Source organism: Syngnathoides biaculeatus, chromosome 13 (genome assembly GCF_019802595.1).
Source record: "Syngnathoides biaculeatus isolate LvHL_M chromosome 13, ASM1980259v1, whole genome shotgun sequence".
NCBI lineage: Eukaryota > Metazoa > Chordata > Actinopteri > Syngnathiformes > Syngnathidae > Syngnathoides > Syngnathoides biaculeatus.
In genome coordinates this window covers 2647852-2657772 of record NC_084652.1, presented here as the reverse complement: position 1 = coordinate 2657772, position 9921 = coordinate 2647852, and positions in this window count along the sequence as shown.

The window sequence follows — 9921 nt, the reverse complement described above, 5'->3', positions numbered from 1 at the left end:
TGTCGTGTTGAAAAATTCTAACATTTTTCTGTCGTCATGATTAGCATGCCAGTCGGCCACTTTGAATGGCGGCACCCAAAATTTCCAGGGTCAAAAATTCATCGGAATGGTTTTTCACCTTCTTTGCAGACAATTTTGGATAAATATTGCCCAAAACCTTCAATCATCTTTCCTCAAACCACGAATTGTACTGTTTTTTTTTTTTTTTTTTTTTTAAATGCTGTCACACAAAAGGCATCTGACCCAGTTGAGGTCAAATTCCGTTGGCATTTTCTCCCAATTCTGGTAACACTCGCCCGTCTTAAAGAATTGATCGCTTTGGAACAAATAAAGAAGGAGGCCTATCGACTTTGCAAGGCGCTGGAGATCATTTGTCCTCAATCGTCTGCTTGCTAATCCCGATTTTCAAAAAACATCCGACAAACGTTTCAGGGATTATTGCTGTTCATCAAACGGAACCCCCCCCCCCCCCCGACCACCCCAACCCGGATTGATTTTCTGCTATACATACAGAAGATGTTTGAGGTATTTGTGGTGAACGTGGGATCGATAGGCAATTTCATCCCCAAACTTTTAAGGCGCTTATTGATTTGACACGAGATCGGCGTAATGATGTGATTTTTGACGGCGTTTCGGCCCCCGTCGTCTCGGGAGTTTTACCTTCAGCCTTCAAACGGGATGCGAGCTCGTGGCGGCAGCAATTTTGCGCGATTCGCCCGGCGAGCGAGCGAGTGACTGAGTGAGTGTTTTCACCACAATTATACGTCTCACTCAGCAGCCTCTGCCTGCTACTCTTGCTAATTTAGATTGAGATCCTTCCAGGCTTCCCCCCTATCTTTCATTTCCCTGCCTTCCATCTCTCCTCTCTGCATCCCATCAGCCCCTTGATAGGGAAAAAAAAAAAAAAAAAAAAAAAAAGCCTTCATGTCTGTGACTTTCTTGCCCCGCAGCGCATGAAGCCCTCTTTTATTTTGATCATCGCAGCACAATGGATTCATGCCATTCTGGCAACTTTATTCAGTATCAGCCCAAATTTACATACTGCTTAACAAGTTTGTGCGTGACTGTTGATGCCCCTGATCAAAGTGCTTTTGGAAATCTTTCTCATCTAATTCCCCCCACCCCACCCGCACCCCTTCCATCCTTCATTTCAAATGCATGCCGCAGACAGGCATCTTTAACTCAGGGGCAAAAAAAAAAAAAAAAAAAGTAACCTTAGTGCTGCACAAGCCCAAATGTCATCCAACAAGGAGGGCTCGTGTCCCGAGGATACAGATAATGTAATCTAAGCAGTATACAGTGCGCCGCTGTGTGTGTGTGTGTGTGCGTGTCCGTGATTTGCCTCAGTGTGTATTGGCAGCTTGGGTTTAAGGGGCAGCGGATGACAAAAGTCAAAGCAGTCATGTGTCATTTCGGACGCCGAGGGGCTGGGACCTGCCTGGGGGGGCTGTCCTCTCTGTCAGACGCACTCAGACATCTGCACTGAACGCTCCTGCCGTCGTCTTCTTCTTCTTCTTCTCGGGGTGGTCTCGTAAGAGAGACCCGGCGCACCACGCTCGAGGTAGCTTTAGGTTTGAACAAGACGGATGGAACGCCCTGAAGGCCAAATCGAATATCAGTCTGACCTTCCACTAGTATTTGGTACTGTGGGCTCATTGTTGTATGTCAAAAAGAAAACAAAAAAACAAAGAGAAATTTGGCGACAATATTTTTCATACAACAGTAATTCTCAAAATGCGGTCGTAGTACTCATGGTATGCAGGCTCCCTCTGGTGGTACATTAAATAATCACAGCCTGTACAGTTCAGTTGTATTTAACTTTTTGCAAAAGTCTGAAAGCGTTGGCCTCACAGTTCTGAGGTCCCGTAAGTGTGAAAGCTTGTTTGTTTCCATGTCCCATGCGAGTGGAAGGACCATTGATACGATATTACGTCCCAAAAACTGACAAAGTTCATTTATTTCAATACATCCGTCCATCCATTTTCTTAGCCACTTATCCTCGTAAGGGTCGCGATTGTGCTGGAGCCCATCCCAGCTGTCAACGGGCAGGAGGCGGGGTACGCCCTAAACTGGTCGCCATCCGATCGCAGGGCACGTCGAGACAAACAATCACACCGAGGGCCAATTTAGAGCGTCCAATTAATGTTGCATGTTTTTGGGATGTGGGAGGAAACCCGAGTGCCTGGAGAAAACCCACACAGGCACCGGGAGAACATGAAAACTCCACACAGGCGGGGGCCGGGATCGAACCCGGGTCCTCTAAACTGTGAGGCCAACGCTTTACCAACTGCTCAACCGTGCCGCCATCCCGTTCACCTTTAGTCTGATTTTGTAATTGGGGTAAGACTACTTTTGTGATGGTTAGCACACGGATGAAATAAGTTACACAACCCTACACGCAGTATTCCTTTAAGTTTCAAGAAATAGTCGCTTTGATTAAAGGCTTCAACTGTGTGAATGTCATTAACAGGGCACCCAAAAACATCCAAGTCTCTATTGAATACGGAAGAATAATTGAGTGGGATCCTTTTCGGTCCGGCTCAAAATGCAGTGTAGTCCACTACTGTAATTTCCGGACTATAAGCCGCCACTTTTGTCACACGCTTTCAACCCTGCGTCTTATACAATGATGCGGCTAATTTATGGATTTTTTTTTTTTTCTAACGGCCGCCGGGGGAGCTCGAGCAGAAACGGTAAGAGCGAGACAGGTGGAATATATGTTTCATGTAACTTTGCGCTTTGTGAATGAATAAAATTATCATGAACAGACAGACGCTCATCGTGGAAAATGCAAGAAGAAATGCACATGACGCAGCTTTCAAGTTAAAAGCAATTCGAGGTGGCCGAAAAAGAAGGAAACGGAGCTGCTGCATGTAAACTTGTCATAAATGAATCGATGGTGAGACGCTGGAAGCGGCAGCGGGACGAACTGGAACGATGGAAAAAAAGACGAAAAAAGCTTTCAGAGGCCATAAAAGCAGAACCGTGTTGCTGCTGCGTTACTGCGATGATTGGAAAGAAAAGTTAAGTCTTTCCGTCTACTGTTTTTCTTGATAAATATTTCACGTTTCAATGTGTGCACATGCGGCTTATAGACAGGTGCGGCTTATGTATGTATAATGTAATGGCTTATAATCAGGTGCGGGTTATAGTCCGGAAATTACGGTAATTCCTCAACAACAATAGTGCATAAATTGTGTCCTGGCTGAGCAAACATCGTGACTGGAAATATGAAATAAGCCCGAGAGGAAAAAAAAATAAATAAAAGCTCCAAAAAACGACAATGAAAAGAGGGCGTGGGTGGAAAGAGGGGAATCGTGGGAATGCAAGATTGCGCCTCCCCGGGGGCATCTCATTATCCTACGGGCCGATGCTTCCTCCTCATGCATGGGCTGACATTTTGCTGCAACCCCATCCCGAGTAATGCCACGCGATGTGTGACTGGCTTCTGCCACGGCGCCGAGAGTCCGCCGGGCCCCGGGACCCGCCGCTTTTTGCCCCCGCGATCGTTTATTTTCGCATCTGTCCGCGTTTTGCTACGTCTTTGTCTTTCCTCCACACGGTGTCTACTTTCATTTCGGAGAGGAGAATTCGAAAACCCCCGACAGGTGACTCTTGAGGGGTAACCCAAAGCCTCCGATGTTTTCCCCGTAAAACTATTAGTATTCCCGCACCTTTGACGGGACACAAAGACGTCGGGCCGTCAGGCGTATCTGTTACCGAAGTGTATGCTCAAAATCGAGAAGATGGCGGAGGGGGAAGGGGGGGGGGGGCTCAAAAAAAAAATAAGATTCAGGGACAGAGGAGATGAGATGTTTGATAGGAGATAATGGAATGACATTTAAAATGCACCCCCCGAGCGAGGGGAGGACATTAAAAGAGAACATATTTTATGTGCTTTTGGATATGTAAGCCGGCGTGCAGATATGCCCGAACTTAACTTTACATTGCAAGCGCCCCCCCCCCCCACCACCACCACCACCACCCCCACTGCCCGCGGGGGGTTTGCGAGGGCGGAGGCGGGCCAAGGCGCTATACACACAAATAGTTGACGTGTGTAACTGTCGACGTGTGACAAGCAGAAAAGGGACAGTGTTGAGAGCGTAGCCTTTTACGACCCAACACACTTTGACAGCTCGGCCGTGGCTGGGGGACACGAGCGATGCTGCTGCTGTTTCATCTGACAATTTCGAGCAAAAAAAAAACAAAAAAAAAAAAACAAAGGTCCCTCCACGGATTGCCTTCTTCGCGTTGTTGTTGTGTGTGTGTGTGTGTGTGGGGGGGGGGGGGGGGGGTAAAGTAAAGAGACAAAAACATGTCTGCAAGAAAGAAGTGTCACATTGTCAGTCTGTAAGCAGAGAAAAAACAGATGAAAGTGTGTGTGTGTGGGGGGGGGGGGCAAATGATGCTGATGCTTTTGAGGCAACACTGCGCTCTGCTGGTGGAGGCCCACGCGGATGCGGCAGCTCAAATGTTGTGAGATGCTCACGCTTCCCAAAAAACAAGGCCCCAAATCATTCCGTCATTCATTTTCCCCAGCGCTTATCCTCACGAAGGTCGCGACCACACAAAATTAGTGTGTACAATACTGAGGAAGGAATACTGATTGCAATACTGTAGTTAGGTAAAAGTAAAAAAAAAAAATACATACTGAAAGTATAGCATCTGAAATGTACTTAAGGACAAAGATAAAACTGAATTTGTCTATTTATCTATCCATTTTCTTAGCCACTTATCCTCACGAGGGAGTGCTGCAGCCTATCCCAGCTGTCAACGGGCAGGAGGCGGGGTGCACCCTGAACTGGCTGCCATCACCATCGGGGGGCACGTCGAGACAACCAACCAATCTCACTCACAATCACACCTATGGGCAATTTAGAGTCTCCCATTCACGTTGCATGTTTTTGAGATGTGGGAGGAAACCCACGCAGGGGGTCCAGGATTGAACCCTGGGCCTCAGAACTGGAAAAACTTAATTTTTACATTTGATTATTGACAACATCCCTTTTGATATGCCCCCCCCCCCAAAAAAAAAAAAAAAAAAAAAAAGTATTGTTGTAGCTCCGGACGATGATATGAACTGAGTAGCAAAAAAAAGAAAACAAAATTTGTGACTGATATACAGTAAATGGTGGCACGGTGTCTCAGCTGGAAAAGCGTTCTGAGGACCCGGGTTCGATCCCGGCCCCACCTGTGTGGAGTTTGCATGTACTCCCCGTGCCTGCGTGGCTTTTCTCCGGGTACTCTGGTTTCCTCCCACATCCCGAAAAACATGCAACATTAATTGGACACTCTAAATTGCCCCGAGGTGTGATTGTGAGTGCGGCTGTTTGTGCCTTGCGATTGGCTGGCAACCAGTTCAGGGTGTACCCCGCCTCCTGCCCATTGACAGCTAGGATAGGCTCCAGCACTCCCCGCGACCCTTGTGAGGATCAGCGGCTAAGAAAATGGATAGGTGTACAGTAAATCGGAAAAAAATGTCACCATGACGAAACATTCCTATAACTGACAACTTGAAATTGTTTCAAATAAGGCCATCGATGGAGAACAGCTTGCTTCTCCAAATCTTCGCTCAAGAGCTCAACGGCGGCTGACTTGACCTCTTTCGGCAAGTTTTTTTTTTTTTTTACGTCATGTTGTAAAGAAAGGTCACAAGCCTCTTTTGACAAACTAAGCAAAAAAAGACAAACCGTTTTATATCTCAGTTTTAGGGAGTGCTGTACATGTAACCAAAGTATTTGTACTTTGTCTTGTCCCTCCCGTGCACCTCGAAACGAAATGTTATGTCGGCTCCCGAGTGCATCTGCGCCGGTGCCCTTCATGCAAGCACTTGCCTCGCTCGGCCCCCCAGGACAGAACGTGCAGACAAAATTTATACATCCCACGAGGGACACATCTTTGAAACAGGGCCCGCGGGGGGGACACATTAAAAATGACACACACACACTCACACAAAAAGGAGCTCTTCAAAGTGAATGTGGGCTGCAGTGAGTGAAAGGCAGACATAGGAAAGTCGTGGACGTCGCTAGGAAAAGGGTCACACTAGTTGTGCCGTTCCGGGTGGGACATTTTTGCAATATATTCCGTGATCATGCCACAGTGCATTTGCGATTGGGATTTTTTTTTTCAGTATATATATATATATATATATATATATATATATATATATACACTCTACTTTTTGAAAATTGTCTGTTTACTAGTACGAGGTGATAGTTTTTTTTTTTAATGTAAAATATGTGCCTTGGCTCAATAAAGGTTTTGAGGAACAGTTTTAAGTCGGACTTTAACTGTCATGCAATGTAACGAAAAAAAAAAAAAAAAAGTTAACAACTAGCAAATAAAACCCAAAACAAAATAAACCTACTCATCCTTTTAGGACGGGTTCAGATTGTTTTACACGTGATAAGCGCTGTAATATACAGTCTAATCCAGGTGTATCAAACATACGGCCCGTGGGCCAGTACCAGCCCGCTAGGAGGTTTGATCAGGCCCGCAGGATAATTTAAAAGTGGGGAAAAAAAATGCATGGAAGACACGGAATAAATATTTTTTAATAAGATGCAATTAATGGATTGATCAGAGTAGAAGACAGCGTTGTTTTAGATGAGAGAAGAACCCAACACAGCAGTATCAATGCGCCACTTGCTGCTTGTTTTTACCCCGGTCTCTACCCCTCCCCTACACCCTCATTATCCAAATGGAGAAAAGTAGATTCGGAGTGTAGAACCTTCAATGAAAAATGGACCACCTCCTATTTATTTATAGAAATGCACGGAAAACCTTTGTGCTTGCTGTGTTTGCAACAAGTTTCGGCATTGACGGAACATTCGACGCCACTACGAGACTCTCCACGGCGAAAAATACGATGGCTTGCAAGGAGAATGTTCATTAAATTTCAACAATTTCCTAATGTTCTTGTGCTTCTCGGAGTGTGTCTTCTGCTCATATTTAGTCACGACTGTATAACTCATGTTTGAAGCATGCCAACGCATCAGTTCACCTGAAGTGAATCTTGCTGAAATGTTTACTAGAGACCAGGACGTAGGAATGAGCCTGTTATTCCCAGATAGATTTGCTTTAGTCATGATGATGCAGATATTTTGTGATGCTCTTTATTTTCCTTTCATATCTTTATGATGCGGATCCTTCTGAATCTGTATCTTTGCACTTGTGATCTGCTACAGCCGTTGTGCCCAGAATATTCTGCAAGTAAAAGCTTCATCGTCTCCAGCCTGGATTTGGATAACCGACATTCTCACTACCCGAAATTAAACGAACATGCGGAGGAAAAAGCCTCCTCCAACATTCTTCACACCAAAACAAAGGAAAGACACCATATTTTGGTTATTTATAGCAGAGTACGGTATCATTTTTAACCGTCTGGCCCACTTGACATCTACACAATGACACCGCTTTTCTGATACAAAATTCATTTTGTGGGCCTATTTTTGAACTGTGAATTAATTATTCCACTTTTACGGTGTTCAACATCGAAGGTTCCAGTGCACATGTGCGAAAAGTGGCGGTGAAAAAGACAAGAACACGCCACTCTCCATGTGTGTGCGTGTGTGTAACTCGCCTGTAAACCTTGTGTGTGTTTGCATACAAACAATGCACTCAGCCGACAGCCCGCAGCCGTGTGCATTCTTGCTCGGAGAGTACACGTCCCGGGGCCGCGTTCCTCCGCCGATGACCTCTGGTGAAGCCATTATCTTCTGCATTAATGATGAGCGGGAGCCGGCGATGAGAGAGAGAGATGGACTTTGTCCTCGGGCGAAGCGGCAACTGATTATGGCCGACAACAGTGCTGGGAAAATAACAAAATAAAAAAAAATAAATAAAAAAAAAAGAGAAGAAGAAGAAGAAGACGGGGGAATCGTGGGAGGGAAGAAAGACAAGGCTCGGTAGATGGAGCACAAAAATAAGCTCACGCTATCGAGAAGCCGGATCGGACTTTCATCAATACCGTCCCGCTTTTCTGCAACCTGACTTCTCAATAAATCATCACGCGCTTGAAATCGCATTTAGCGTGTTGCACACCCTCGTAAAAAGCGCTCATCTCCTTCATATGCTTGCGTGCGTGCGTGTCGCTGAGATCCACCGATGACTCGCTGCATTGGAAATCAGGCCAATGGATAGGCTTCCAATGACGCCATCTTGCGTGTCATCCGATTGGTCTCGGGGTGGTGGTGACACACAAGATGGCGTCATTGGAAACCTGTTCATAGATAATCATGAATAATCATTAAAACATGCCAATTCTGACTTATATTTGAAAATGATTACATAAACTTGTACTTGAACGTCATTTGTGATGACATGGTCGCACCAGGTTTTACGGAAAGGGGTTTGTATTTTGCCGAATTTTAATGATATTTTGTTCAAATTGTACACTTAATTGATGTTTTTAATGTTGATTTGAATCACAGAGATTTGAACCATTCCCTGGTCCCACTGGCAACGAGTTTACTCACCAAGAGATGAACTAACAAGCTGTAAGAAAAGTCCAGTTGTTTATATTCAAATTCCGGTGCTGCGGGCAATGTTTAGTGACGTCACTTCCGCCGACGTCATCGCAATGATATACTTGAATTATGCGCCCCTCTCATCCACAAACAACTTTACTCGTGAACTGTGAAACGACTAGAAAACAAAAAAAATTTACTTTGTTTTATTCTTTCCTGTTTTTTTAGGTACAGTACTCTAAAAATTAAGCTTGTTCAAATGTATAAAATACATTATTTAATAACTGTGAAATGGTAAAAAGATTACATTTGACCGTAAACTCTTTGGCAGAGCGACTAAAAATACTGAATTTTTGACTGAAAAAGTGACCAGGTGAAGTCATTAAAATAATTTCAATTTGTACACCATCAAATAAGCATTAGGATGGAAAAACTAGCTACTTGGCAGAAGTAACCGTTTACAATATATAAATGAATAAATAATTAGCATCGTCACAGTTTTGATTAACCGCCACGTGAATAAACACGAAATGGCACGGTGGAGCAGTCGTAAAGCGTTGGCCCTCACAGTTCTGCGGACCCGGGTTCAATCCCGGCCCCGCCTGTGTGTCATGTCATGTCACTATCCAAGCCGCTTATCCTCACATGGAAGGTTGCAGGAAAGCTGGAGGCCGCCCACACCCTGAACTGGTCGCCAGTCAGTCGCGGGGCAGATATCGACGCAATCACTGAGCGGGAATCAATCCCACGCTGCTTGGACCAAAGGCAGGAGTGTGTACCACGACACCACCAATGACCCTGTCTGTGTGGCGTTTGCATGTTTTCTCCGTGCCTGCGTGGCATTTCTCCAGGCACTCCGGTTTCCTGTCACATCCCAACAACATGCGCCGTCAATTGGAGACTCGAAATTGCCCCTAGGTGTGATTGTGAGTGCGACTGTTGCGTGTCTCCATGTGATTGGCACGCAACCAGTTCAGGGTGTTCTCCACCTCCTGCCCGTTGACGGCTGCGATGGGGTCCGGCACTCCCGCGACCCTCATGAGGATAAGCGGCTAAGAAAATGGATGGATGGATGGATGGATGTTGTTTTAGCAGCGTACCACACAAGTGTCTGTTTCCAATATTTTGGGTTCATCGAAGCGCCTCTCAGCATGATGCAATGCAGTTCCACGCGCCTAAAAACTAAGAGCACAAAAATTCACTTTTTGGATTCTTCCCCCAAAAATGATTTTCCTCTTGGGCCGTCGCCTACCATATTTCATGAAAGACGGTCACGCGTATTTGCGTGTAATCCCGCTAATAAACGATAAAGACGGAACCTCCCGGCGGTAAGAGACGGCAATTTCACCGGGTAGCTGAGAAAACGTGACGTTGCCAGAGTGCGGACGGGTCCAAACGGCAGAACCGATGTAGAAAGAGACGCTCCGAAGAAGAGAACAAACGGCCAACAAAA